The sequence below is a fragment of the Rhipicephalus sanguineus genome, unplaced genomic scaffold (genome assembly GCF_013339695.2).
Source record: "Rhipicephalus sanguineus isolate Rsan-2018 unplaced genomic scaffold, BIME_Rsan_1.4 Seq1131, whole genome shotgun sequence".
In the NCBI taxonomy this organism is placed as follows: domain Eukaryota; kingdom Metazoa; phylum Arthropoda; class Arachnida; order Ixodida; family Ixodidae; genus Rhipicephalus; species Rhipicephalus sanguineus.
The window spans coordinates 10,655-25,836 of NW_023614380.1; the positions used below are offsets into that span (position 1 = coordinate 10,655).

Consider the following 15,182-nt stretch of genomic DNA (forward strand, 5'->3'; position numbering starts at 1 on the left):
TGTCGTCGCCGTCATGTTCAGTATAAAGTCCAAATTGATAACATCCCACCGCGCATCGTAGGTTCTACCCGTGAGTAAAAGCTCGCGAGCAGCGGCGACGATAGCGGCTGATGCAGAGATCAAACGAGCTGGCCTATCTGCGTCACTCGGAGGGCGCATGCGATAACATCCCCCCGCGTGTTAGACCTGCCGTCGATGCTGCTCAAGCAGAAACGAAACGCCCCGCCCGTCTTGAATGAGCATGGAGGGATGCGAGGGGGGGGGGGTGCTTGAGCAGCAACTGCGAACTTTGATCCTAAAAGCGCGTTCACGATCGCTTGCGCGCTCGCTATCTCGCAGGCATCAGCAAACGGCTCGTATACTCTTTTACGCGCGCTCTCAACGCAAAGAGACTGCGAAAAGCGCACCTCTCCCTGGAGCGGCCGTATTCTCTTACACCAACGTTTTGTATAGTTACGCGAGATCGGATCCAAAACAGTTAGCTGCCAGCCTTCCTTCGTATAACATTACAATTTGTTGCCTTTGCATTCATTGCTTCGCGCTTGCGGTGAAACTGTGATCTTTTTTTCTTCAGACACGATGCGTTTACAGAAGGCCTGGGGAGCGTGCAACTACCACTGTTCTCTATGTGAGCGGTTTAAATCTTTAACCTTTTTTTCAGGTCAACCGAGAGTGGTTAAATTTGTTGCTTTGTGCATGTTACCCTCGCGAGCAACGAGGGTAGACAATATTTTGCTGCCGTCCTGACATACTGGCAGACTGTCTGCGTCTGTTTGCCGCGAAGTAGGCATGTGCGAATATTCGAGCACTAGGAATGTTCGAAGGAATATTATAGTATTCGAATTCGCTTCGACACGAATTTAAGGTTCCGAAATTTCAAAGTATTCATAATGAACGAATAGGCGTATATTGGATGGCATGTAACCCACCTGTGAAGGTGGTTTCACTGCAGCCTGAAAATGCAATGCCGTGAAAGCACCTAACCAACAAAATTGCGCAATGCCGCGAAGCCCCACTTCAAGGTTAAATTAACATATTACTCCGACATAGATTAATCATTTTCAGGGCCGTAACCAGAAATCTTTTTCGGGGGGGAGGGGGGGGGGGTTCAACCATACTTTATGTATGTTCGTGCGTGTGTTTGTATGTGTGCGTGAATATATGCGCAAGCAAAATTGAAAAATTTCGAGGGGGGGGGGGGTTGAAACCCCCAACCCTCTTCTTGGCTACGCCCCTGATCATTTTTTAAGTTTAAAAGCTTGTTATACGGGCTTATATGTTATAATATGTTATATGTATAGTAACTTTATAGTGTGACGTATTTTATCGGTTATAACTTGCATCTTACTGAAATTGAAATTCTGCTACTATTTGATGCTACTAAACGCCACTAAACGTAGCGTTTAGTAGCGTAGCGCTTAGTTTAGTAGCGTTTACTTGCAGCAAAAAGAATGACAGTCGCACATGCCTCGTTCCAATTAAAAAAAAAACGCTGTGCAGGTTAGTTGGGCCTCGACAATATTTATGCTAATTTTTTTTATATAATGTGTGATGCATACTATTCGAACTATTCGATTCAAAATTATTCGAGGTAATCACTGTTCGCTTCGAACCTAAAATAAATTTGCTTTTCGGACATCCCTACCGCGAAGGCTTCTGTGCGGCGTTCCACGGTGCCTAATAGACAAGGACACAAGGAACATGCGGCGCTGCTTCGTATTGGTGAAAAGCGTCCCTTTATGAAAGCCTCCTTTCGGGACTGTGGCACGGGAGTACAAACCGGTTCGCTGCAGCGGCGGCGGCCTGCGCATCAGCTTCTCTGCAGTGCACGATTGCTAGCGGCGTTTTGAAAACAGATGAGCAACTCCGCCACATAAAAGTAACATTTACAGTAACTCTAGGGTGCAGTAAAGCTTTAGGGTGCAGGCGCTCGCAGCGACCCGTAGCGGCTGCCGCTACGGTCGTCGAAAATTAAAGGGGGGAGGGGGTAAGGGCACCGGTACCCTGTTCCTCTTAGATCCGACCCTGGAATTTTCGTGGTTGTTGCAATTTCATTCCGAGCTGCGTCTTGAGAGGTTCGTGCATGCTCGCGTGCGACTGCAAATCTTTCTAGCCTCTCCAACGCAACATGCCTAAAAAGAAAAAGACAACCTGTTCCATGACGTTATGCAAAAGAACTCGTGCAATGAAAAGGCATCGATTCTCATTCAGAGCTTCTACGGATCCAGTATGCCTGCAAGAGTGGGCGTGAAACATCAAGGGAGGTCCCTCATGTGTACATAAATTTCATTTGACTGTTCGCTGATTCTTACTTTTAATTAATTATTTTTCTTTTTTATATGCACCTATCTTTTCCTTTCACTGTTTACATTCTGCGCGAAAATATCTGTCTTTGCGTCTGTTCATTTTATTTTTGTTCTTGATGTAACCGCTATAATTGTCAATGAATATTTCAATCATTGTACTCAAACATTACTGCGTGAAAAAGAATGTTAATCAACTAGAACGGAAACCCCGAATTTCCTACATGTTTGTTCTCTACGCCAGCATGTGCCGTTCAGAAGAAGCTAATCTGCCCGCATAGTCTCCAGAGTTTTCTTTTCTTCGTTTTACAATTTATCAGCGCCATGTGTGGCCTACACGACGAGCTTATACCGCAACAAAAAGCTTGGCTTCAACGGGAAACTCCACAGAGCGCAGGCTCACACGCGCGAAAGCACGCCAGCGAGCGGCAGCGCCGTCTGCACGCTGGATCGCGCAATCTTTCCACCTGGCAGGCGCGCTCACGACACTAAGGAGACCTTCCTAGCCCGTATAGTTCTGCGTTCGTGTGATCGTCGTGCCGAGTTCTGTTTGTGCGGTCGACTTTTAACGCGCTGCCTCGCATTGTGTGTATTGTGTGTTGTATTTCGTGGTTACTGACGTAAGCGCAAGTATACGCGGTACCAGGCAAATAGTCACCAGATGCCGACCGTGCGACTTCAATCTCTGCGACTGCTTTGTTCGGTGTGACCGACGGACGCGATTCATAGTTTTGAAGAACACCTTCAAATGTTTCCGCACGTCAGTGAGTAGCAGCGCCGCAATCCTTTGTCGACGACGCGTTCTGTCGCCCTGGAAAATGCTTTGACGCTCGGGGACGGCCGGTAGCTCGGCGATTCCTCGCTTGGCGCACCATTGGAAACCGGCGGTCATCTAGCAGTGTACGCTGCCAGCGTATTTTTTATTGCCAGAGGTAAGTGAACGTTACGCTTCGTACATTATGAGTTATTGTTATTGTAGTACGCCTTGTCGCCGAAGAAAATCGCATAACGTGTTGGTAGTGTATGCGGTTGTAGTTGTGAGGATTCTGCTCGCGCATGACATTTGTCAAGAACGTAGTCGGTAGTGTTATAAAGTTTTGGTAATTAGCTCGCTTGCACGCACTGCTCTACGCTAATATTTGCTGAAAGGAGACAACATTTTTGTCAGGCTCACCATTGTCATGCGTTTTATGCATGTCTCTCGACAAATTACTTGGAGTAACGCCGTGAAACCGAAGCTTCAACATCCATTTCGTTCGCACGAGCTCTGAAGGAATAATCATCAGCCACCGTGTGAATCGTGAATCGGTACAGTGGGAGAAATATAGTGTATTTAGGGATGTTTTCTTTAGGCGTGCATTTTATTTGTCATTATGTAACGTGACCCTCAAAAGCGTTAGGTTAGCATTCTTGGACATTGCTTATCATCTTTCAAGCAATAGATAACATAGATTTGCTAAAAATGCAATTTCTGCAGCATGACATTGTATTTTGTTCAATTGGTTTGCCCCATTTTTATCCTTTATGCACGTTCACCTAATTTGACAAGCCGTACTTTCAGCTGAATTTTCAATTGCTTTTAGCACTATATGTGCGTCCGTGTATTGAAGTCCCACCTCTCATCGCATAATAATAGCTTGTGAAGAACGACGCTTGTCTTGAATTAGCCATTTATCAGAGCTCTTCCTCCCTCCTCAAAGGGCAAGGTGCTGCTGGCACACCTGGTTCGGCTTTTCTTAACCTTTTTTTTTTTTGAATGCTGAAGTTTTTTGCAACGTACTGCAGGTAGCAAACAGCAGTGCCTCGACAAACAGTGGAGTGCTGACCATGCAGTCCAGAAGGTGGCTGAGGCAAGTATGCTATAGGAGGTGCTTATTCAGGCAGAAGAAATAAGCATCTGTAGCCAACGTAAAGGTAATGTACAAAGTTCCATTTAATGAAGAAGAATCTTGTTTTGAGCTAGTCATGTCGAAGGGAAACAATGAGCGCTAGATAAATGAGATGGAAATGCAGAGTAACAATGTTATGTATGCCAGCAACCAACTTAAGTTTATTCATGCAAAAGGGTTATTTCCAACTGGTTCATTTAGGGGAAGAGCCCACAGTTTCCACGAATGGGCATACCTGGTAGCCGTTGCACAACCTGTTACTGTGTTTTCGCACTCATTATTATGTGCCACTTACTCTTGTGACGTTCCACCAAGGTGAAATTACTTCACATAAACAGCAGCGAGAAGGCTCTTGCTAGCCAGTTCAATTAAGACAGCGTTACCGTAGCTTTTAGTTCCAGTAAACCAGCTAAGCTGTATAGAAGAGCGTACTTCATGTTTGTCACCATGGACAGTGCATTTTGCCTGGGAACATGGCTTAGTTTTGCAAAGGAAAATGTTGCCTTTCTGTAAAACGTGGTACTGGGAAATGGCATTGTGCCAAAAATATTAAGGTTTATGACTTCTTGCAGCACGCATTGTTGTACAGGGATGTTAGCGTTTTCATAAATGCAATGCATGGTGCTTGAAGAATATAGCGGCCCACTTTAAAATTTATAACTTCATGATTTCAGTATCTGGGACAGACTTTACTGTATACGATTTGTTTCTGGAAAGCTTCAACCTATCTTGCAATTCTTCAAGGCCAATACTGAATTTGCTGTGTACATTTGGCTGCACATTCTCATCACTTATGCTAAACAACAGGCTTGAGTGATGTGTGGAATTCCTGTCAATCAATTTTATTGATTACCTCGGACGATCTACTCTGCTTCCCACAGTTATTGGGTGCTTTGTGTGCATGTGCTATGCATGCTAGAAATGAAAACAGGGAATGCAGCTGGCAGCATCAACGAGTACAATGCCCATAGGCTATTATGAGGTGCGAAATGTTGCCACTGCTAGAATTTACATTATGTGTGCATGGTACAGCTGATTGTGTAATTTAGCACTTTCCAGCTACTTACGCAGTTGGAGCAGATGTCGATCATGTTTATTGTGGTATGGCACGGCCACCAAGTTCGTGCATTCTGCATACCAGGAAACCTGACACGAAGCAACGTATTGCTGTGATGGCAGCTAAGTGAGAACGAATGAGTTTGTCTTCTCTGTACATTTGTCAATATCATTACACAGGCTTGTTAAGTGCATTCAAGCGGCTTTAGCAATGCACTTGCAGCTACAGAGCCAGTAAAGGCAGCCAATTTCATCATCAGAGTTCACTCTGCAAATCCCACTTTCCATAAAGGGCATTGTTTTGTGATAGCTTAAGGTCAAAACTTGCTCAATTAAACACTTCTTGGTGTCTGACATTACATGAATTATGATAATTGTTATATCTCATGTGAAATTATGCCATTGTTTTTTTTTCATATTCTTACTTTGCATACACACTTTACGACTGCACCCTCCCCAACCGAATCTTTACTAGTGCTACATTCTGTTATGGGTGAAAACAATTATTGAACTAAAAACCAGGCCAAGGAAAGCAGTATGATGCCCTGTAATGTAGGAGGATGCCGCTATTGCAGTGTTTAGTCTAGAGCTGAATTTAATGAGAAAGGGCAGCAATGTAGGTCATCTGTGGATATTTGCAGACCATAATTGTGTTGTGGTCATTTTGTTATCGCAGGAAGCATCTTCAAAAAGCAGTGCTACAAGGATGTGAGCAGCAGTTTCCCTTCAACGAACGGGTCAAATTCATGGAAGCCACGTGCCTGCTGCTTCTGGCCTACACAAACATGCAGCCACCATAGTAAAGTTCTTGCAAAGGTGTGAGACATCCCTATGCTGCATGGATTGAGCATGTTAATTGCCTGTTTTTTATAGCTTATAGTAATATGTCTACAAGTGTACTTCCTTCTAGTGTATATTTACATTCTCTTAAAGGGCCAGTCAGCAAGCTCCGACTTCTTTTTTTTACACCTCCCAAACAAGCTCGCTAATTCGTACAGAGGGCCGCAGGAATCACATTGTCCGAATGTCAGACACTCCACTTCTAAAAACAATAACCGCACCTCCTCTTCAGCGCTTGACCAGTCCTCTTTGCTAGCGAAGTGGTGTAATGTTGCCTATGAGCAACATTAAGTAACGCTGACTGTTGAATAGTCCTCTGCAATACGAAACGGCATTTTGGCTTTGTGATGATGCAGTATCTGTGGTTGTCACAAGAGTTGCGAATTGGTTTATCTCGCCAGTGCTTTTACTGTGCTTCCTCACCGCACCGCTCTGGCACAGTGGCACATCGAGGAAGCCCCTCTTCAGGACGGTCAGGCTGAGCGAGAAACTGAAACCAGCTGGAATGTTCGTTCTATCCCCTGTGGCTTCATTATTACACCACTTAATGAAAAAATTCATGTGACAACATGTTCACGTTGTACAAGCGTGCAGTTGTCACAAATTTTAGACTCCGGGGTTGTTTAGGGGCCCTTTAGCCTTAAATTATGAATGGTAAATTCACACGTCACGTGGTTTTCTTGCTTTATTTTTTGCAATGCTGATTTTTAAAATAGCATGTCAGCTTCTGTGAGTGGTAATTTATACATTTATCATACAAAACATCCTGCTATATTCAACAAGTGTTATTATAGATTTTTCATGGCACCAGAGCCACCTGCTTTTTGCCGTGTGGCAGCTACATGGAAGTTCATTGCTATGCTGCTTTGTTTAACTGATATCTTTTCAATCAATGCGTTTCACAGTCCAGGGTGTTTGGTGTATTTGCATCTTGATGTGTTTAATATCATACAAGTGATGGATTTTTTCTGTCTTCTAGTGTTTACTTTGCAGCTATTTAACTGTGGTTTTCAGGGGCATATCTAGACAGGAACATCAATTCTGCTAAGCTTTGGTTCGAAAAGAGACGCTGAACAGGAGTTCCTTAGGTGCATGCCCTGAGCACCAGCCCTTTGGATTACAGAAATATCTAAACTGCATAATGTCTGCAGCTCCTTGCTTAATTGCATGTCTTTCTTCAACCTACAGCTCTTTCCATAATCCTTAACATTAACCTACATTACCAAGTGAACATCCCCCGCTGCAATACAGTGGTTATAATGGTCAGCTGCTGATCTGAACTGTGCGGGTTCGATCCTTGATGGAGTGGTTGCACTTTCGGTGGAGGTGCAAATCCTAGAGGTTCCTGTGCTTTTAATTTCACGTTTACATACAGAACCCCATTGTTATTATTACATCAGCAAGTGGACAGAGTGGTAATTCTAGATTGTATACATATTTAGTATAACAGACAGCTGAGCTGGTTGGTAGGTATTCATGTTAAAAAGGCAGGGCATGCAAACATGGACACAAGAGAGAAACCAAGACACCACTAACGCCAACTGGAAAGGTGGACAGTGGCACAAAATAAAGTAGACACAGAAACTTATCTGTGCATGCCCAGGCAAGAGGCGATACCTATCAATCTGGCACGCGCGATAGTCTACGTGAGAGATAACTGCTCAAGCATTTGATTTCTTCTTTATGCTAGTTAATCGACGGTTGGCTCTCTTGTGCACTGCCATTATCGATATGCCAGGCCTCGACAATTGGACGCATTTCTTCATTCATGTGCTTGTACAAAACTGCATTCATCGAATTTTGGCGTGCATTTACGCTCTCAACAATGTAAAGGTAGATTAGGTGATGAGCCTCCAGTTAGTGATCTCAGCGTTTTAGGTGTCTTGACTCTCTTGTGTCCATGTTTGCATGCCCCATCTTTTTAACATGTATTCATATAGTGCGTAAGAGAAATAGGTTATCTAGTGAGTTATTTGGAAAGTAAGTTTAGGGCGAACACCAATATAGCAGTGTAAATTAAATTTAAGCGATGAATGCATCGGGCTGGATTAGGAAACAATATAATGGCGAAATATAGCCGTTTGCTCTTTGCTTATACTTGTCTCAGTTTCTTGTCTCGTATGCTTTGACAATGACCAGGTGTCGTGTTGGATGCTACCTATTGGTTATGAGCTATACATAGACAAAGCAGAGGCTGTTTGGATGCTTTCTAAACAGCTACCTCATGGGGAGAGAAAAGTTCATTTGGGTTATGTGAGGCATGCTAAAAAAAGTCGACTTGTTTCTGATGTTTTTGTTTTCCTGGCAGACATTCTACACGAACTTGCCCAAAGGCGGAAGGAAGGCACGCACAGATGGACGCACAGAAATCATGGGGCTGCCGTAGAAGCTGTGAATGAGCATTAACCTGTGAGTATGTGTCTTAAACATTTTGCTGAAGCCTTTTATTTTGGCTGAACATTCTTATCGATGCTTTGTATTCCCTGATTTGTAGTGCAATATTGTTACACCCTGTTGCTTTCACAACAGAGCTCTTTAGTCTGGTACAAGGCCCAAAAAGTTCGACCTAGATGACCAAATTGCGGCAGCTAGTTGTTTCCACAATTAATGCATTAGTGTAAAAAACGCAATAGACGGAGCACAAGAAAAAGGAAGACACAAACAGTGCTGTGCTCGTGTGCTCAGTCTTCTGCACTGCTTTGTTTACGCTCTGTCATACCAACACACACAAGCATCCATTTTAGCTTATGTAGTAGTCCAGCTCATACACTTGGTAACGTTCTCCAACGGCAGGATTACCGGATATCTGGCTTGTGAAGTCAATCTAAAGTGCATGCCTGTTCGTGTAGACTTGTGTGCATCCACCATTGAGATGGAAATGCAGCTGTGTTTTAATATTTTAGCCAGTATAGCTCGTGAATGGAATTTGGAGCTGTGACAGCAACACTTTTATAGGGGGTGAGTTACTAAATTATTGTAGACTTGTGTGCATCCACCATTGTGATGGAAATTCAGCTGTGTTTTAATATTTTAGCCAGTATAGCTCGTGAATGGAATTTGGAGCTGTGACAGCAACACTTTTAGAGGGGGCGAGTTACTAAATTATTGTGTATTTCTCGATGTTTGCATGTTATAAAAACATAGCTGGTTAAAATTAGTCCAGATTTTACGCTATTTCTTAACATATGACCTTCCGTACTGTTCGAAGGCATTGAACCATATGAAATGCTTTGTGCCTTTGTGTGTGTGCCGAAGGTTAGGAGTCATTATACTAGAGATAGATAAAAATAGGTCAGAGGTTAAAGTAAATTTTTCGCAATCAACTTCTTGTGGGCAGTTATTCAGAGCAGGGTTTTGAAGTAATTTAGCAATACAAGCAGATTAGTGCTTCATTTTAGTGTCTGACAGTGCACACTGTTTTATTTTAGTACCTATTTGGGTCATTTCACGCCAGTGTGCCAGGTCGTTTTTTGACCATTTCCAATATTTTGTAAAACTGGTGCTGTTATGTTTCAGTGTGGGAAGTAGTCATTCAAGCGTTATTTTCGGGGAAAGAATTGCATGATGCAGCAAAGACCTTTCAAACTTCGCATGCAGAAATGAAGCTGTGTCAGGCAAATTAATTGACACATGGTTATTGCGTCGAGCTATTACTACAAAGCATTTGTTTCTTTAACATAGTCACCAATCTTTCATGACTATGATAGTCGAATTTATTTTGATTTCAATTTATGCTATTTGCAGTCGTGAGGAAACATTGCAAAATGCACCATTTTTAAGTATATTGTAAAAAAGACTGAATGTTTCATGTGAAATATATTCACAGTATGCGTTCAGTGCATATACCAAGGGTTGAAAATGCTGCTGGCAAAAAGAAGCAAAAATGTCTTCAAATTGGCACTTGGAAGAAGTAGTGTTTGAACCCATATTGCGGGCTCTCTTTCACTGTGTAGCAATCCCAGCTAAAATGTTGCCTACACATCATAGTGTGCTTTCCTCGTGCGATAATTTAGACAAAGTTTTTAAGGTGTAATATTATCTTCAAGCGAAAAATAATTTTTTCAAATGAAAAATAACAAGGCTGTGGGAAGTTTCTTGGAGCTTTGCCTTCACTGCACAGCACATCATTGTTCTTGCATGGTATTTCAGACAGAAGTATTGCTTAAATCTGCAACATTTAGACTTGCACTATATGAGCACAGGGGCACCCGCGTGAATCCTGTGCCAATGTGCTGTGCAGCGAAGGTCAAGGAACGAGACTCTGTGCAGGCTAGGGATTATTCACTTCAGTAAATTTTTCCTTGCTTACAACCAAGCAGTATATATTTTTTTTAAATGGAATATAAATTGCCAGCAAAGTATACCACACAATAATGTCTTGGCGACATTTCTGTTTGGAATGCTACATAGCAAAAGCTAAGCTGCAATATGGGTCAAAAGCTATTTTTTCCGACTGTTACAGTTTGGGTGGAACGTTTCTGATTATTTTGTTTTTATAGTAGTTTTATGACAAAGTGGATATCTATTTACTTATTTATTTATTACTTGACAATACTGCTGACACCAGTAAGCAGTATTGCAAAGTGGGCTACAGTGATAAGTTACACATAAAATGATCTTGCTAAGCAAAAACAGGAGCATAACATATACAAAACACAAGATAAACCAAGAACATCTATACAACCGTCTTAAGGAAAATGATAAGGGAACAGCACAAAATACAAAGGCAATGAACTTTGGAAATCAACCTTCGGTATTCCATACGAAAGAATTAGTCTTTCTTCTGATAAATGTTAACATTAGAACTTCAGCATTTTGCAGTGTTTCCTTATGGCTGAAAAAATGTAACTTGAAATGCAAATTAGTAAACTATTTTAGCCATGAAACACTGCCACCTTCAGATTAAAGAAAGAAATATTCTGCATTAAAACGGGAACAAACAGCGCTGGACACGGGACGAAGAAAGAACAATAGACGAGGGTGCTGTCGCCTTCGTCTACCTTTTTTTTCCGTCCCGTGCCCAGCGCTGTTTGTTCCCGTTGTAATCATGTACTAACCAGCCCAGTTAGGTGCTATCCTGAAATATTTTGCTCTAATTGCTCAAAGCAATAACTTTGTATAAGTTATCTTGCATGACGCAGTTTCACATCTGTAGATGGATGGATGCTATGTGTGTTCCCTTTAAAGCGAAGCATTGACATGCAAGTGGCCAAGCTCAATTTTTGAATTGGCTTAATGCCTTTCCTACCTGAATTAAATTTCTTTCCTTAAAAAAACTTATAATAGGTAGCTTATTTTTCGGCATTGTACAAAAGACCCTGCAAGTTTGTTTTTGGCTGTTCTCGCTGCTTTTCCACTACCAATCCTCCATCTGTCTTTTACTGATTTCTCTTGTGGATGTGTTCATCTTTATCAAGCTTTCTCTAAGCCTAGGGCTTCATGAGAGCTAGTTCCCAACACGTACATGGGTGGACATTTTTACATTTATTTAAAAGGTGGTCCGTCATTTCCATATCTCTCTCACAATCAGTGCATGTGACGCCTACTTACTGGATCTCACTTTATGACTGCATATTCTAAGACAAGATTAACTCGCTTCAGACATTGCACTAGCTTATCATATGCTTCCCTCCTTACTTCGTCCTTATTCTTGCGATAGTTACTCAGAGCTTTTCATTTTTAGTATTTGCTATCCATTAAATCATCTCCACCTCTCTGACATTGCACCTAACGCTTATCGTGCATAAAGTTTAATGCATGCTCTCAGCATCACGAAATTTCGTCCTGGAAATTAGCACTTGACTACAGGTATGATCTTTTTAGCAGCATGATCTTTTTCAACAGCAAAGGAGTTCGTTAAAAAACCACCTTTTATACTTAAAATGGGGATGACTAATTCCATACCTCGTTTATTAAAGTTAACCTCTTTCAATTTCCTTACGCTTGTTCTTTGTGTTGTGCTTGCCTCATGGTTTGCAGTCTTTATGGATCTGGTATATTTAAAGAGTTGAATAGCCGGTCACCTGCTTATGACACTGCAGCTTAAGTATTGCACCCACTATCATTGCCATAGTAGCATTTGGTACAGTAGAGGTTTGTAATGAATGTAACGAGATGTGCAGCTCATGAAATAATTGTTGAACAACGAATGTTGTTGGAGCTAGTGATTCAACAAGAGGACTCCTCTTTAGAGGGGCAACGAATTGCATCAAGGTTGCTGCAACAACTTAGACACATCAATTTGTTGAAACATTGGCTCCAACAACACGCTTTGTTCAATGGTTTGACATTTATTCAAGCCGCCATCTTCAGCTCAACTTTTGTCGCGTTAAGATGTACAGGATATACAACTGTCATGTTTTTCTGATAGAATTCAAGAGCTATTGACAGCAAGCCTTGCTTCTCAATTTAATTCTCATCCTTTACGTTTACGCTTTAATCTTTGTCATCTTCAGCCTTATTATATGTGCACTGCAGCAGTAGCCCTTCGCAGTGGTCTACAATTTGCCTCGTCTTGTGCGAGCCGATTCCATTTTATACATGCGCAATTCTTCATTTCTTCACCCACATAACTCTCGGCTTTCTCGGCAGCATTAAGTACGAAAATTGTAACTGTTAAGACTTTTGCTTCAACATCATGACAATAATTGAATAGAATTGGTAATGCACGTAAATAAATACTCTTGCAGTTAGAACGTAGTGTGTTTAACCCTGAGTTCTTGTGTACTATAGCAATAAGTCTTCGTGAAATCATGCTGCTTGTTCTTCATATAATTAGAACGAGTCCAGAAATATCTGCAAAATACCGTTTCTGCTTTTTTGATTTCTGAAACAGTGATGCTAAGGGAGGCCATGTGCACATGCACCATGGCAATGTTTAAATGTGTATAAATTCTGAACATTGCTGTTGCTCTAGGTGTTTTCTTTCACTTCCTTTTCAGACGTACAGAAAGGAGCGAAGTGGAGCTGTCCATGGGCCGTGCACACAGTTTCATAAGCAGGCTTGCAACACTTTTGACAAATATGTTCCTGAATACATCTGCCAAAGTGGCATTTAAAGAAGCATGTAGTAGTGTACTTCACTGTTTATTTGGCATGAAGCAGCAGGTATGCTTCCGTCATCAGCAAGTTCACACAGTACAGTGCATCTACACATGGCATGCTACCCCCACATCTACCAGCTCGGGATGTGTAGCTTGATTGTAAAATGTTTACTTTGACTTAACACAACAATTATTAACAAAATGACATGAAAGTTTTGCCACCTATGCAGGCGACATTCTCAGTATACGCTGCCAAATATAAGCGGAGTTTGACCAGTCCATTAGTCGCACATTTCCTTGTAAACATCTCGTAGAGGGCTGCTGTTGTTGTTGCAAGCCAATGCGCCGTGATGAATGAACCATGATTCCAAGATTTTTCTTTTCCTCCGACCTTTGTACACGAGGTAGCATCGTCGAATTGATTAGGTCAAAGTTATGCCTTGTCATTCAGCAGCGTTCAACAAGCTCCGTCTTAGAACATGTTGCATGGGTGGTTTTCGCAACATCCTCTTTGTGTTCTTTAACCTTCGATTACCTTCTTCAACCCATTTCGCCTATGCAAGTTGTGTCGCAATCCCCACATTGTACTTCGTAGATGATCCCGCTCTAATCTTCGGCGGTGTTTGTGTATACCTTGTCCTTAGGACATGTGTTCACAAAGCCCAAAGACCGCACACCTGCGGATGATTAGAGCAGGGTATTCTACAGAGTACGTTGTGGGGTTCATGACACCACTTACATCGGCGAATTGGGCAGGAAAATGCCAAAGACGTTCAAAGAACACAAAGTGGGAATGTTGCTAAAGCCACCCATGGAGCGCATTTTAAGACAGCTTGTTGAATACTGCAAGACGACAGGTTATAGCTTCGACCTTAACAATGCGACGATGCTGGCTCAGGAACGAAGGTGGAGGAAAACTATTGGAATTATGGTTCATGCGTCATGAAGCATCTGCTTGAAACAACAACCACAGACCCATACCGAACGTGTACGTGGACGTATGTGGCTAGTGGACTGGTCGACCTCCGCTCACTTGTTGCCAGCGTATACCGAGACTGCCACCTGCATAGGTGGCAAAGCTTCTATGGGATTTTATGGTGCAGTTGTGGTACAAAACAGTTATTTTGCATTAAGGCAAATGTGCCGTATTATATTGGACAGTACGGGCAGACCAGTCTTTAGTATCTTAACGTAGGAGGCACGTAAGAAGACCTTCTTTGAAGGAAATTGTTTTATTCTGGTCACGGAACAGTGCTCTCATTCAAACAAAGCGACGGAGTGCTTTGTTTTATCTGTGGTAACGAAAGCACTTCGTAAGAAGACTCCTTTTTAGAGAAATCGTTTAATTCGGATCGCGGAAAAGTGCTCGGCACCGCTATACCTTCAGCTTTGTCCGTGTTTAGGGGCCAGATTTTTTGCAGTGTAGGCGAATGTTGAGCTGTACATATTCACGTGAAAAGATTTCAACTGTATTGTACGTATACATTGATGAGCGCCAGAGCTCGAACAACTGTGGCAGCTAATGGTCCTATTTAAAGACGGAGCTCGCCTCATTCTAATGTTAGTTCATTAGCGTACTTTGCATACTTTGCGACTTAAGAATCGTGGCGCCCTCAGTTGTGGCAATACAAGTTCCAAAGTTTGAAGATTATGCCTCTCCGTGCGTGTCATTTTTCGCTACTTTTGGCTTTACCGCAGTGGCGGAGAAAGGTTTCGAGTCCTTCCCTCGTTAGCGGTATGCGCGTAGATTAGGGAAATGCGTCTATCGACTAAAAGCGAACTTTGTGATTCGATGCAGTCGTTACAAGTCTGCAGCGTCCGGTTCAGAAGCGCACCGGCTCGAATCTGCACCCCCAGAAATGTAGTAGGACGAGACGGTGGCTAATGCGCCCTGCATAATAATCACTGCTTTATATAATGGGCAGGCCATTAAGACGCAATGACCGTTGTCTTTGAGCGAAGTACTGGATGTCTATAAACAGTGCCTAACGTATTCCGTATCCGATTTTTCTGAGTACGGTTTCCAAATCCTTGAGAGTCTCGTGCGTTCC

At 42.4% G+C, this 15,182-nt stretch overlaps 1 long non-coding RNA gene across 2 annotated transcripts; it reads left to right on the forward strand.

Annotated features, from left to right (window-relative positions):
* The first annotated feature begins 2,796 nt into the window (after nucleotides 1-2,796).
* Nucleotides 2,797-14,437, forward strand: LOC125756519 (uncharacterized). Of its 2 annotated transcripts, XR_007414566.1 has the most exons (5): nucleotides 2,797-3,235; nucleotides 4,089-4,217; nucleotides 5,925-6,064; nucleotides 8,397-8,497; nucleotides 13,030-14,437. It is a non-coding gene; the product is annotated as an uncharacterized LOC125756519 (long non-coding RNA). The 2 variants fall into 2 exon arrangements; XR_007414565.1 differs by having other exon boundaries at nucleotides 4,089-6,064.
* Nucleotides 14,438-15,182: the final 745 nt, after the last annotated feature.